Here is a 9,793-nt window from a genome sequence, read left to right as displayed (position 1 = left end):
CTCCAAGATTAGGATCACAATTCTTCAACTTTACTCCCCTTGCATTGCAGATTGAATCCCAGTCAATTTTTCTTGAGATCTGACGTTCATATCCAGGCTAAGTGTCATCTCCCTTCTGAAGCCTGTCTTTTTTTTTTTTTTTTTTTCTGCAATTGGAAGTATTCATTCCCTCTGAATTTAAATATCACTTTGACGATAATTTACTCTCAGCATTAGTCACAGTGTGATTTGTATTATTGGAAGATAATTTTGTGCCTGTCTGTCCAGTGAGGGTGTGAACTTTTTGAAATGTATGACTTTGAACAAACCTCATTCTGTTAATCATTGTTTTCCAGAGATTAGTATAGTGAACTTTCAAAATGTTTGTTGAATTGAATTGAGTTAAAGCTCGTCTTGTCCAATGCCTACATTTTATAGGTAAAGAAACTAAGCCTAGATTTCTCAATGTTTCTTTCCTGTTTCACATCATGGATCACTTGGAAAATATAAACATTTGTGCAGCACCGTAAGGTAATTGGATAAGACTGCTGGAAGGGACAAGCTACTTCCCTGTAAGCTCCAGCAGGCCCAGGCATCGTCTAACCCCTTCACCGTGTCCTTCAGTGGCCACCTCAAAGACTAAGCAGATCATTAGCTCATCCTAGTTATAACCCACATACCTCTATACATCACATCAAACCTGTACGCATACATCACAGCATACCTGTATGTCAAGGCACACCAGAAGGGAAGGAGGATCTGGCTGTGTGTCTGCCTCAAGGTCTTTCAGCTTTCTGGTTTCAAATACTTTCCATGTTCAATTTCAATTAAATTTATATGGCAATAAACTTATTACTGAATCAAACACCCTCTCTTTCATACAGGCAGTGACCAAACGCTCTGGCTTATGTCCATATTACAAAATCATCTTACTGCTATGCTCTCCACAATGCAAGTGGGATATTTTGAATAAAATTGGGTTTCGTTTTCTGTATCCTCAGGTGCAATGGTTCTACCCACCCTAGTTTCAGGGTCATGTAATGACTGTCATGAGCCCTAGGCATTTTTGCCTTGATAGGCCTTTTTATTCATTAAAAAATAAATAAAAATAATAGTTTATGGCTGTGTTGATATAAAGATGAATCCAGGCTGAATTCATTATTAGACATTCATTATTATTATATATTTTTCTTATTTTAAAGGCAATTATAAATAAATAATTTGGGGGGGTCCTAAGCACTGCGCCTCTTGGAAAAGTTAACTCTGCCTAGTTCATTAACATTTCCGGCTTTGAAGTTGACCCACACAGGGGCCCCTTAGTGAACTTTCCTATGGGCTAAATTTCTGGATGTCCCCAGCAGCAGAACAATTGTTTTTAGCAATGGTTGGACAGAAAGGTAGCAGAGTTGAATGTGCAATAAAGAATTGAAAACAATATATTCTAATCCCTACTCTTGGACACATTAATGTATGTGACCTTGGGCAAGTCCATGGAACTTAGTCTAATTACCTTTGTTCACTTAAAAATAACATGGAAGGCCAAGTTGGAACACTTGGAATCATTATATAAGACAAAACAGTGAAGGAAAGGTTGCCTTCCTGACCACTGTTGGGTAATTGACATCAGCCACAAAAACGGAATACAAAAATCTGAGCTCACAGTTTGCATAAAATTTGATCTCTCATGCTTCCTGGATCCAAAGTATTTTAAACTAGAAAAGGCTGTTTTGTTTTCCAAAGAGCAAGTGGCCCTGAATTAGTGGAATCAAATCAAGAGGAACAGAGTGAGTAAGTGGACGAAGAGATTATGTAATTCACAAGAACATCATGAGAGATCAATTGCTCTTAGTTCCTGGTATTAGAGCATCACAAAGGCAGAAGGCCCTTCCTAGCTTTTTCCTTTCTCATGGGTTTTATTCAGAATTCTTTCTCACTAGTGTGTCCAGGTAAAAGCTGGTGTTAGGTGAGGATTTTCTTATCTGCACATAAATTCTACTGTAAAATGAATTATTTCCTGGTGGGCTCAGATGTGATCAAGCACTAGAAGTCCGGGCCCATGACAGTTCTCTTTTCTGCAGTCTTCGATACGAGTAATAAAATAAGGGCAAAGCTACTGCTGCTAGTTTCATAAAGCTCTAACTTCCACAAGGAATCTGATGACTGCCAACCTGCACGCCAGGAAGACTTAATCATTTTACACCAATATTTATCCCATTTACTTTATTTATCCCAGACAACGAACTGCTTCTCTTGGGTAATTCAGTACCACTTCACAGTTGGGGTCTTGGTTTGGGTTCTACTTACCAGTTAGGGCTCTTTCTCCCTTGAGACTCCTCAGGAATTTTGTGTTTACTTTCTTTACAGTGACGATCTGAAGTTGTTCAGATAACACTTCTGCCTTCAGATACATTATTGGGACGGCCATCTCCTCTCATTGGTCCTAGCACCTGAGGATGGTGGTGTGGGGTAGAGCTGGTAATAAGAGAAGCAGCTACTATATTTGTGAATTATTTATTCAAAACATATTTGCTGAATGCCAAGTCCTAGGTTCCAATAGAACAAAGAGGAAAGATAGTGTCTTTTCTAAGAGGGTTCACATAATCTGAGGGAAGAGATGTTAAGAAACAACTGTTATACTGAAGATACATAAATGCTATTGTTAATGTAATCAGAAAAAGATACATCCATGCCGTACAACAGAAATATCAAGTTGGTAACAGCTTATAGTTAACACAGATAAATTCAGACTATTTCTTTATTTGGGCTTAATATGTTTTCTCCACTTCGTGATTTCTACAAGTGGTAGGTACTACTCTCTGTTTCCAGCTGTTTCAGTCTTGTTGTTTAATATCATCTGGCCTTCTGAATTTTTCCTTTGGGAACTCATCTTTACCCAACACTATTTTTTCACATTCCTCCCAGATTTTTTACCAAAGAGACAAAACATTCACTTTAAAAGTTAAATAGAAAAAAAAATATATGTTTTAAAAATGCAGAGGTAAGGTATTGTATTAGTTTCCTTTGGCTGCTGTAACAAATTAGCACAAACTCAAGTGGGTTAAAACAATACAAATTTATTCTATTACAGTTCTGGAGGCCAGAAATCCAACATCAGTTTAATTGAGCTAAAGTGAAGGTGTTAACAAGGCTGTGTTCCTTCTAGAGGTTCTAGAGGAAATTTGGGTTTTTTTTCCCTTGTCCAGCTAGTAGAGGCCACCTATATTCTTTGGCTTGTGGCCCCTCCCTCTGTGGTCAAGGTTCACCACTCCAACCTCTACTGCCCATGTCACATGGCCTTCTTTTGACTCTGATTCCTTCTTTACCCTTCCTTCTATAATATAATCTTTACCCAGATAATCTGTAATAATCTCAAAATGGTTAATCACATCAGCAAAGTTCCATTTACCAAATAGGTTAATATTCACAGGTTCTGGAGACTAGGATGTGGGCATATTTGGGGGGACATTATTCAGCTTTCCATATTTTGAGCCCCCAATGAATTCATGGAATACATTCAGGGCTTATGTTTCTGGGTGGCACATTCTACACCACCACCATACACTTCCTCAGTCCTCAGTCCATTCTTGGTCCTTGGTTATACTTGTATACGCACAAATTAACAACTCAGCTCAAAGTGGTCATTCTCATTAATGTTTCCCAGTGTGAACATTTTACAGTTTTCCCAATTTTTCTTTAAAATGTACATGAAGTTTCTCCCACAGCCCCACTGCAGGTCACAGCAGCTCGGGTGGCAGGAGGAGCAGCAGCAGCCAGGCAGCCCAGCTTCGGGATGGATCTGGATGCATCGCAACCAGCAGGCACCCAGCACGTGCCCTCCCAGCCACCAAAATGCCCAAGAGGAAGGTCAGCTCAGCCAAAGGGACAGCAAAGGAAAAGCCCAAGAGGAGATCAGCGAAGTTGTCAGCTAAACCTGCTCCTGCAAAAGTGGAAACAAAGCCAAAAAAGACAGCAGCAAAGGATAAATCTTCAGACAAAAAACAAAAGGGAAAAGGGGAGCAAAGAGAAAACAAGCCAAAGTGACTAACCAAGACAAAAGATTTACCCACAGAAAATGGAAAAACTGAAAAGGAGGAGAGTCCAGCCTCTGATGAAGCAAGAAAGAAGCCAAGCCTGATTCATATCATCTACCATGTCTTATCGGTGGTCTCTGTCACCCTTGTACCATCCAGAGGAAAGTTTTCATCAACTATTTTGTGAATGCAAGTTTTTGGGTAACTTCTAACATCTTTAAGAAGGAGGGAATCCCATCTCTTCCCACTTTTTAAAGTGTAAATGCTTTTTTATAAGAGGTGAAATCATTTGCTGGTGGTTTATTTTTTGGCACAACAAGAAAATAGTAGCATATTGAATTATGGGAGACTTTGACTGCCTTGGGTGTCAGCTTAACATTCCATACATGTGGGGCAGTAGTTTTTATATCCTATAATACAAAACATACTAAAAAGCTATCTGGAGTCAGAATCATATATTTAATGTGTCTTTAACATTTAAAATTACTTGTATTCCCACATTGTTTTTCAGTGAAACTGTTTCTTAAAGAAAACTGCTCCTTAATCATTGCTCTCCCTGTCAGAATTTTGTGCATTCTGTTACATCTTTGGTCATGGTAGTCCAGTTTTCCTAACAATTTTGTTAATGTGAATGAAATTTTGAGTATGTAGTGTACATGATATTAAATTGTGAATTGGTGGGACTTATGTAACAGCTTACCAATATCTGGAGATACTGGTACCTAATACCCCCTTAAGGAAAATTTGCCTCCAAATTTGAAGCTGAAAAGTCACTGGAATAACTTTTTAAAAAAATTACAATATGTGGCTTCTCAGAATTCAGTACATATGTTAAGAAGAAGGAAAGATATTTTATGCTCTTGGACTAGAAAAAGTAACATTGTGAAAATGTCCATACTACCCAAAGTGATCAACATATTCAACACAATCTCCATCAAAATACCAATGACATTCTTCACAGAAAGGGAAGAAACAATCCTAACATTCACATAGAACAACAAAAGACCCCAAATAGCCAAAGCAACCCTGAGCAAAAAAACTAAAGCTAGAAGCATAATGCTACCTGACTTCAAATTATATGACAAAGCTATAGTAACCAAAACAGCATGATCTGACATAAAAACAGACACTAAGACTAATGGAGCAGAATAGAGAGCCCAGAAATAAGTCCATATACCTACAGCCAACTGATCTTTGACAAAGGCACTAAGAACATACACTGGGGAAAACACTGCCTCTTTGATAAATGGTGCTGGGAAAATTGGACATACATATGTAGAAGAATGTAAGTAGACCCGTACCTCTCGCCATATACCAAAATCAACTCAAAATGGATTAAATAATTAAATATAAGTCCTGAAACTATAAAACTACTCAAAGAAAACATAGGAGAACCACATCAGGAAGTAGGACTGAGAAAAGAGTTTATGAATATGACCCCAAAAACACAGGCAACAAAAGGAAAAATAAACAAGTGGGATTCCATCAAACTAAAAGCCTTCTGCACAGTAAAGGAAACAATTAACAGAGCAAAAAGACCACCAACAGAATGGGAGAAAATAACTGTGAAATATGCATCTGACAAAGGATTAATATCCAGAATATACAAAGTACTCAAACAACTTAACAGCAAAAGCAAGTAGCCAGATTAAAAAATGGACAAAGAAGTTGAGTAGGCATTTCTCAAAGGAAGATATATGAATGGCCAACAGACAAATGAAAAAATGCTTAACATCACTCAGCATCCTGGAAATACAAATCAAAACCACATTGAGATATCACCTCACTCCATTTACGCTAGCTATGATCAAAAAGAGAATAACAAATGCTGGCTAGGATGCAGAGAAAGTAGAACTCTCCTACACTGTTTATGGGACTGTTAAGTGGTGCAGCCATTATAGAAAATAGTATGAAGGTTCCTCAAACAACTACAGATAGGACTACCATATGATCCAGCAATCCCACTGATGGGAATATATCCAAAGGAATGGAAATCATCATGTCGAAGGGACACCTGTACCCTCATGTTTACAGCAGCTGTATTTACAACAGCCAAGAGTTGGAACCAACCTACATGCCCATCATTGGATGAGCAGATAAAGAAAATATGAAATGGAATACTACTTGGCCATAAAAAAGAATGTAAGACAGCCATTCACAGCAACATAGATCAACTTAGAGAAAGTTATGTTAAATGAAATAAGCCAAACACAGAAAGAGAAATACCACATTCTCATTTATATGTGGAAGCTAATAATATAAATAAATAAATAAATAAATAAGATACAGAAATAAAAAAAATACTTTGAACTTTTTAAGAGAAGAGAACAGAACTGAGGCTGCCGAGGGTGGGAAATAGGTAGAGGGAGGGGGGAAAGGGAGGAACTGGTAAAGGGCCACAAAAATTGATTGCATTGTATAATGATGGATATACTAATTATCCTGATTTGATCACCACATATTACACACTGGTATTGATATTCATGATGTACCCCACAGATATGTACAATCAACTGTGTCCCAATAAAAAATGATTTAAAAATAGAAAATAAAGAACTAGAATTGTGTGCAAATTGAAATGTCTGTGTAGTGATCATCAACACAACCAATAAAATCTCAATTATGAAAGAAAAAAATAAAATGTATATGGAAATTTTTAAAATGCAGTTGGGTGATTCTGGCTTATTGATATTTAACTTACCTAAAAATTTCACTTGGGAAAAAGCTCAGACTTGCCCAAAACTGGAGATGTTTCCTCGTATTTCACAGTCTTAAAAAGTAAGGACGGTATTTATTAAGTCAGAGTTGAGAACCATGGAGAAGCACAGTTTCCAATGTTTCCTTTTTAGTGAGATTGAGTTTTGCTTTAATTTTACATTAAGCTAGTCATCAGTGATGAACATTTCTTTTTCTGAATTAAAATTTTCTCAGTGTCGGGCCGGCCCGGTGGCGCACTGGATGGTGCGCCGCTTGGGAAGTGTGGCAGCGCTCCCGTCCGAGGGTTCGGATCCCATATACAGACCGGTTCCCGCTCACTGGCTGAGCGAGGCGCGGGAGCAACACCGAGGCTTGCGATCCCGTTGCCGGTCCCCGGTCCGGTACGGGGGCAACACTGAGGGTTGCGATCCGTTGCCGGACAAGGAAAAAAAAAAAAAAAAAAAAAAAAAAAAAAAAAAATTTTCTCAGTGTCAGTAAGAGTGTTTTGTTTTGTCTTTTTCAAATGGAGAAAAAAATGTCTCTGGTTTCCAATGAGCAATTCCTCATGAGGACGTGGTTTTAACCTGTGTCTGATAAAACCCACAGTGCTAGAGCTATTTCTGCCTCCTCCCTCCGGCCTCTAAGCAACCTTGCAATGGAGAGATAAGTCCTGCAAAACAGTTCAGTTCTCAAGCCTTTGCCTTTTTCTCATTTCAATATCACCTCCTGTTTATTGATAAGAAGCATCAATAAAAGTACTATGTACTTTTGGAAACCAAAATGTTTATTTCACACCACAGATTATAGAGAAATCTCAGTGACTTTTATAAGCAGTACATTTTTGAAAGATTAGGATAATAAAATGAAGTCAAAGTACCTAATATTTAGAGTTAAAAGTAACATACACACTCATGGTTCCTTTGGGAAAATTCTGCTGCTTATATGCATATACTTAGCATTTTCAATCAGGAGACCCACTAATATCCAAAATTTACTAAACATTGATAGTTTTAGGAATTTTTGAACTTTAATTAAAATTGACTGTTACTGTGGGAATCTTAATTTTTATCCTTTTCTTTCTTACATTTTAATTCCAAACTTAGGAAAGTAGAATTAGAGGGAGGCTAGAGCAAAAATAGGAGACTGGATGCTGTCCTCAGCTTACCTGACCGCATTTGGCGAGTTGTTCAGAACAAACACTACAAAGCGTTCTTGCCTTCAGCATCATAATGCCTGATGTGATGCTGGTCCCAGTAGGTTTCAATATGTCTGTAGGAGCATTTGCACTAAATTATCATACTTTCTGCATTTAATGTTTATTCTATTTTACTTTCATATATACTTTTATGAGTGATTACTATAGGCTTTATATGGTATTTTTTAAAGTAATACAGTAAGAAAATGTTGTATGGTTTACATCTGGCTTTGTATTTGACTCATCAATTCCTCAACTGAATTTATACCAGCCTCTACCCTTTTTTACAGAATAGATCTTAGATGAGAAACAGTAAAATCACTTTGACTTCAAATGTGAAGCAACAATTACCATTTCCATTCTTAGTACAATTTCACTATGGCCATCCGTACCCTAGAAAAATACAACATCAAAATGCTGTGAAAGAAAATTTGAACCTCCTGTTTTTATACAAATATTATCAGCTTAATTGCCATCTCTACATCCCACAAATCTTGTTGATAAGGTAATTCCTTCATCTTTGATTCCACTGGCTGGGTGGAAAAAAATCATTGCACATGTTTTTCTTTCATCTTTCTAGTTTCTTGGTTAATCCGAGCTTTAACATAAATTTTGTAATTGATTAGCTTTAAAATGTTTTAATCAAACACACAACTAAGGCTTCTTTCTCTCTTTTATGGAGTACCTTTTAATTAGCTTCTTAAGCAGATATTTTTACATTATTAATATGATTACTAATATGTGCTAAGTAATAAGACTAATGACTAGTAGTAGGAGAAACTCATGTTCAGAGAATACAAGTATAGATAATGCAGCATGATACTTAATTTCTGAGATTTGGTTTTCCAGAAATAATATGGGAATGATATCTACCTTGTAGAATTGCTGTGAAGATGAGATAAAATATATTTAAATATCTTATTATAATTCCTGGGATAGGATCAAGCCCTCAAAATGGTAGCTCTGATTATTATCAGCTGCAGTGGCATTGTCAAAATCATTATTATTTCAGTGTCCTTCTTAGGTAAATGAGTGAAATAAATTCTGAGGGAGACTAAAATGTACCATCTTCAAGCCTTCAGAGAATAATTATGATTTGGTTGCAATAAAATTTCTCGAAATTGGAAATCTCATATAATATGAGAACTATACATACCATTGATTACCCTTTCCTCAAGATGCTGGGTACAATGGACCCAGAACTCCAAATATGCTGGTTTCTAAATAAGTAAAATATGCATTATCTTATGATATCTCTTGGTTTTCTACTTAGAAAACTGTGCAAGCAAGCATGTCACAAGGATTTTTAGTGTTGTTGTGTCTCCTTTATTTTTCATAGCACTCCTGGAGATGGGAACTTTCAATTTCAACCACTTATAATTCTGCAGTAATTACTGAAACATTTATATGAACACGTTTCAAGAACTGAAACACAAGTGTGTCTGAAGAAAGCAAGTAAGATCGTATTAGGATTCTATTGGTTACAGGTGTTTTTTTTCAAAAAAAAAAGAGAGATAATTTATTGGCTCTCTTAACTGGAAAACTTAAGAACTGAGTTCTGCAATTGAGATTGTTACAGAAGAAAGAAAATTCTTAAAATGATTAAAATGAGTATGAGACTTGCATTAATATTGGAAAATAATTAGAAGTCAGTGAAAATTTCTGCTGAAACAAGTGGTTAAATTTGAGGAATTTTTTACAGTAAAGAGGCAATGCATTCATTCAACAGATTTTTATTATGCATATGGCTGGACATTATCTGGTTGCCTATTCAGATAGATTTTCTGCCTTCTCCATCCTACCATGTACTTCAGGACTGACTCATGAACTGGGTTCCCTTGTTTTCTCTCTACCTTTCGATTTGTTCAGACAATGTGAAGCACGGTCTGAA

The 9,793-nt window shown here is 36.7% G+C and overlaps 1 pseudogene; it reads left to right on the top strand.

Annotated features, from left to right (window-relative positions):
* The first annotated feature begins 3,828 nt into the window (after nucleotides 1–3,828).
* On the top strand, nucleotides 3,829–4,197 carry LOC103589688 (annotated as a pseudogene).
* Nucleotides 4,198–9,793: the final 5,596 nt, after the last annotated feature.

The sequence above is a fragment of the Galeopterus variegatus genome, unplaced genomic scaffold (assembly GCF_000696425.1).
Source record: "Galeopterus variegatus unplaced genomic scaffold, G_variegatus-3.0.2 Scaffold43, whole genome shotgun sequence".
In the NCBI taxonomy this organism is placed as follows: domain Eukaryota; kingdom Metazoa; phylum Chordata; class Mammalia; order Dermoptera; family Cynocephalidae; genus Galeopterus; species Galeopterus variegatus.
This window is presented reverse-complemented; position numbering and strand designations above follow the sequence as displayed.